The sequence below is a fragment of the Schistocerca serialis genome, chromosome 4 (genome assembly GCF_023864345.2).
Source record: "Schistocerca serialis cubense isolate TAMUIC-IGC-003099 chromosome 4, iqSchSeri2.2, whole genome shotgun sequence".
NCBI lineage: Eukaryota > Metazoa > Arthropoda > Insecta > Orthoptera > Acrididae > Schistocerca > Schistocerca serialis.
In genome coordinates this window covers 972,267,601-972,273,622 of record NC_064641.1, presented here as the reverse complement: position 1 = coordinate 972,273,622, position 6,022 = coordinate 972,267,601, and positions in this window count along the sequence as shown.

The following is a 6,022-nucleotide window of genomic DNA, read 5'->3' as shown; positions in this document are numbered from 1 at the left end:
GAAGGAGAGGGAAAGACGAAAGGATGTGAGTTTTAAGGGAGAGGGTAAAGAGTCATTCCAATCCCGGGAGCGGAAAGACTTACCTTAGGGGGAAAAAAGGACGGGTATACACTCACGCACACACACACATATACAGACACAAGCAGACATATTTAAACCAGAGGTTGTAGAGAGTTTCAGGCAGAGCATAAGGGAACAATTGACAGGAATGGGGGAAAGAAATACAGTAGAAGAAGAATGGGTAGCTCTGAGGGATGAAGTAGTGAAGGCAGCAGAGGATCAAGTAGGTAAAAAGACGAGGGCTAATAGAAATCCTTGGGGAACAGAATAAATATTGAATTTAATTGATGAAAGGAGAAAATATAACACACAGTAAATGAAGCAGGCAAAAAGGAATACCAACGTCTCAAAAATGAGATCAACAGGAAGTGCAAAATGGCTAAGCAGGGATGGCTAGAGGATAAATGTAAGGATGTAGAGGCTTATCTCACTAGGGTAAGATAGATACTGCCTACAGGAAAATTAAAGAGATCTTTGGAGAAAGGAGAAACACTTGTATGAATATCAAGAGCTCAGATGGCAACCCACTTCTAAGCAAAGAAAGGAAGGCAGAAAGGTGGAAGGAGTATATACAGGGTTTATACAAGGGCGATGTACTTGAGGACAATATTATGGAAATGGAAGAGGATGTAGATGAAGATGAAATGGGAGATAAGATACTGCATGAAGAGTTTGACAGAGCACTGAAAGACCTGAGTCGAAACAAGGCCCCGGGAGTAGACAACATTCCATTAGAACTACTGATGGTCTAGGGAGAGCCAGTCATGACAAAACTCTACCATCTGGTGAGCAAGATGTATGAGACAGGCGAAATACCCACAGACTTCAAGAAGAATATAATAATTCCAATCCCAAAGAAAGCAGGTATTGACAGATGTGAAAATTACTGAACTATCAGTTTAATAAGTCACAGCTGCAAAATACTAACGCGAATTCTTTACAGACGAATGGAAAAACTGGTAGAAGCGGACCTCGGGGAGGATCAGTTTGGATTCTGTAGAAATGTTGGAACACGTGAGGCAATACTAACCTTCCGACTTATCTTAGAAGAAAGATTAAGAAAAGGCAAACCTACGTTTCTAGCATTTGTAGACTTAGAGAAAGCTTTTGACAACGTTAACTGGAATACTCTCTTTCAAATTCTGAAGGTGGCAGGGGTAAAATACAGGGAGCGAAAGGCTATTTACAATTTGTACAGAAACCAGATGGCAGTTATAAGAGTCGAGGGGCATGAAAGGGAAGCAGTGGTTGGGAAAGGAGTGAGACAGGGTTGTAGCCTCTCTCCGATGTTACTCAATCTGTATATTGACCAAGCAGTAAAGGAAACAAAAGAAAAATTCGGAGTAGGTATTAAAATTCATGGAGAAGAAGTAAAAACTTTGAGGTTTGCCGATGACATTGTAATTCTGTCAGAGACAGGAAAGGACTTGGAAGAGCAGTTGAATGGAATGGACAGTGTCTTGAAAGGAGGATATAAGATGAACATCAACAAAAGCAAAACGAGGATAATGGAATGTAGTCAAATTAAATCGGGTGATGCTGAGGGGATTAGATTAGGAAATGAGACACTTAAAGTAGTAAAGGAGTTTTGCTATTTAGGGAGTAAAATAACTGATTTTGGTCGAAGTAGAGAGGATATAAAATGTAGACTGGCAATGGCAAGGAAATCGTTTCTGAAGAAGAGAAATTTGTTAACATCGAGTATAGATTTAATTGTCAGGAGGTCATTTCTGAAAGTATTTGTATGGAGTGTAGCCATGTATGGAAGTGAAACATGGACGATAACCAGTTTGGACAAGAAGAGAATAGAAGCTTTCGAAATGTGGTGCTACAGAAGAATGCTGAAGATAAGGTGGGTAGATCACGTAACTAATGAGGAGGTATTGAATAGGATTGGGGAGAAGAGAAGTTTGTGGCACAACTTGACAAGAAGAAGGGATCGGTTGGTAGGACATGTTTTGAGGCATCAAGGGATCACAAATTTAGCATTGGAGGGCAGGGTGGAGGGTAAAAATCGTAGAGGGAGACCAAGAGATGAATACACTAAGCAGGTTCAGAAGGATGTAGGCTGCAGTAGGTATTGGGAGATGAAGAATCTTGAACAGGATAGAGTAGGATGGAGAGCTGCATCAAACCAGTCTCAGGACTGAAGACCACGACAACAACAACAACGTGTCTCTCAAAGACACTATCGCTTCAGATAGAAACGTAACAGTAATGTTATTGCAATTCGCAGCAAAATATATCCAGGGAACATTTTATCCATGTATATCTATAGCAACTAGCCAGCTTAACTCCGTCATGTGATATAAATACAATAACCGGGCGGCACTTAGACAAGGGCCAGACAAACTGTTTTCAATGGCAGTTAACACTGACAGTAGCAATCTACAAACAGAATGTATCAGCACTCCAGGCCCTAGTAAACGATAATCGTGACATCACATACAGCTCTCACTAGAACCTTGTGTACTAAGCAAGTTGAAATTAACACATTCAAGGACAGATTCAGTAGGAGTAGGAATGGCCGGCCAAGAAAATGAAGTCAACAGCACAGAACCAAGTAGTCTATTCCGGCCACAATTTACAGCACAAGCCCCTCCCTCCTCGATCGGCCCAGGAGGTGGCGCCACCGTGTGCTCTGCACACACCACTGGAAAGGTGACCCGTACCGGCGGTGGGAATATCGCCGATCGAGCCACACGGCTCACCGTCGTCACAGATGCTGTGACGTCACTGATACCTTCCTCTATGTTAACTGATTCTGTATGTCCAGGTCTGTCTGTTGCCAGGAGGTCTAAGATGTTACCCTCATGAGTTGGTTCTCTAACTATCTGCTCGAGGTAATTTTTGGACAAGACATCCAGAACAGTGCCATACAATTCCCTGTCTCTGGCACCAGTTTTGATGGCATAACACTCCCAAGTTGTAACATTACCCTATTTACCCGTGCTAATATATCATCGGTAGAAGCACCTCCGTCGGATTTGGCTGAAAAGTGATTGTCAAAAATAGGCTGTGTCAAATGATACTGTCTGCACCAGATTTAGAATCCAAAACACTTTATTTGCACTTTGATATTAAATAACTTTTTGTTTATGGTCAGATCTGAGTCCCAGTCACTGTAATTTATGCACAGATAAAGGATAAGCCACATAGTACACTCTACTGATGTTACAATGATGACGGTTGTTCAAGTGTAGTAACCTAAACACTAAAGTGACAGAAGTTTATGTGTGGCTGACGTTCAATTAACACAGTCACCGATTAACATCCTTAAATTGTTATCCTTTCAAGTAACTAATCACATCAAAATGAAAATGATATGCACAGTAAATATAATTTGGAGATAACACAGGTCACAGTCTAATACTGTCGTTACAGTTTCCAGAAACCATTGTCGAAGTTTGACAGAGTTCTCGAGATTAGTTGTTGCTTTTGAATGATTCACTGTGAATTTGCAATTAAACTACAGAATGATCTCCCAGGTGTGAAATTCATATAAAACTCAGTACACAGTGCTAACTCTTCTGCCGACAGTGTGTAGCAATTTTTGGAACAGATCTCGCTCACATTATACACTTCTGGAGACTGACTCGTGTGGCTCTTAGCAACCTCTCTTTTATAAAGTACAAAAATCTGCAGTACATTCAGTTACTGTTACTTGCTGTCCTTTTACAAATTATAGCTAAAGATTTCTATTTGTGAATAATGGAAACGAGGAAGGAAGGTCGGATTTAACATCCTGTCAACATCGGGGTCATTAGATATGGAGCACGAGGTCAGATCGTGTCAAAGACAGGGAAGGAAATTGGCCGCACTCTCCGATAGGAACTGTCCCGGCATTTCCGTAGAGTGATGTAGGGAAATCGCAGAAAACCTAAATGTGTATGACACAGGATTGAACCGTCAACTTCCCAAATTCGAGTCCAGTGTGCTCACCGTGCACCACCTCGCTCGGTCAAATAGTGGAATAAGATTTGTGTGTGTTGTGTACATAGTTCCGCGTAGTTAGCGCGTACACAACTTTCCCACTAGAGCGCACCCCGCTAAGCACAACAGCGCAGGCGCAGCGTTCGTCCGTCTCCGCACTACGAGATGGCGCTGTCTTAAGAGATGGACCAAATTCTGCTTCCGCCGATCCGCGTATTAATATGTAACACAGCCAATGAGATTGCTGCTAACGTAGAACCTTTTGTCCTTGCGGATCACACTCGCGCAGTGATACCTGAACGCTCGAGGTATTATAACAAGTGTACAGACCTCCGATTAGTCAGTCTGCATTAGTCTGTACCAGTCTGCATTTGTCTGTACCAGTCAATAGTCAAGTTTCAGTTTGCGCCTAATAAGATTATTCATTTATCTTCACGGCTGTGTACAGGAATATGGCAGACACTTTGGTCTTGGTACGTTAATCTTATTGTCACATGTCTCTGATACTTGACAAAGGAACTTCAGAGTGTCAATTGTAAATAGCATCCAGAACCAAGTTAAGTAGTTTTTAGGCTTGTTATTATTTTAATAAATGTGTGTGAAAATTAATCAAGTTCTGTTTAAAGTTGTTCACCATCAATCTGCTACTCTAAGCGTGCAAGTGGCATTTCTATCGTCTGACCAAACGGCAGAAGATAAACACGCCACGATAGGACCATGAGACATATTGTTGACACTCGCCTACTTCGTTAGAGTGACAAGTCATATAATCTGATGGTGTGTGTACCGAAGGTCTTACAGTACACCCACCACAGTGTGACTGAGGAATTTTAAATAAAACAATAATTGCTATTGGATTATGCTGCTTAGTTTGCCAAAAAATGGTATTCTGTTTTTGGTAACAACGCTTCAACTATAAATGCTAATTACTCTGAAACTAGTTGTGAGCAAAACTCACCACCAGTTTCCCGACATTAGCTGCATCTATAAATACTTTATCTGAAAGCCAGTAATGAGATAGATGTTTACACATGAACAATGATAACAATGTTTTATGTTACTGGTATTTGTAGTCAGCACAGTTTTTAGTAAACTAATTACACTAATGGCTTCTAGGTAACCAGACGAATGTAATAGATAATAAAATTAGCCTGAGCTAATATTTGAGACTTTTGATATTGTGCACACCTGCCATACAAATGATAAGCCAATGATGTTTACACACACACACACACACACACACACACACACACACACACACACACACACACACAAAGGAAAGGAAAGGGGGCGGGGCGGGGGATGAGGGAGCTAGTGGCGGGGGAGAAAAATGTAACAGCGTGAAAGAATCCACCTGGTTTGTTTAAAAATGTTACAACGGCATGATATTGAGGGAGTTCTGCAAACAAAACAATCGCCAGTTTCGCCACTGATAGAAGATGCGCGAGACCAGTTCGGGCATCGAGCCTATCCGAGTGCCAGTACGCAGGGTACTGAGTGCCAGCTGGGGGCCGGCTCCCCTCAGGAGAGGATGCAGCCAGTGTACGACATCCTTCCCAGCCATGTCAGTGCACGCATCCAGGCCAGAGTGGGGGCGACATCGTACTGGTTAAGTGGGCTCGTACTGCCAAGATTTTGTAAATTTGACTCCATTCTGTAATCATTCCTACATCACATACCCTCTCAACTTGTGAAGTTTCATTTCTTTTCCTCCTCCCCTTCTGGGTATTTCTTTCTTTCCTTCCCCCCCCCCCCCTCCCCCCGCCCGCCCCCCTCTCTCGGACATGAACTATGAACTCATTACTTTAAAGAAGATTTTCTGATGACACAGATGTACAGAGACATAAATTAAGCACAGTCGATCACATCTTATAACTCAAAGGGTACGTTGCTCTGAATGGAACGTGATATCGCCAAGTTTAAAAATGTTAATTAGTAGTAACCTGATAAATACCTGTATAATTGACACTTAAAATAATAGGGTATCTGGTGCTAATTTATTATTGTTTCACTAGTTCATAAAAACTGA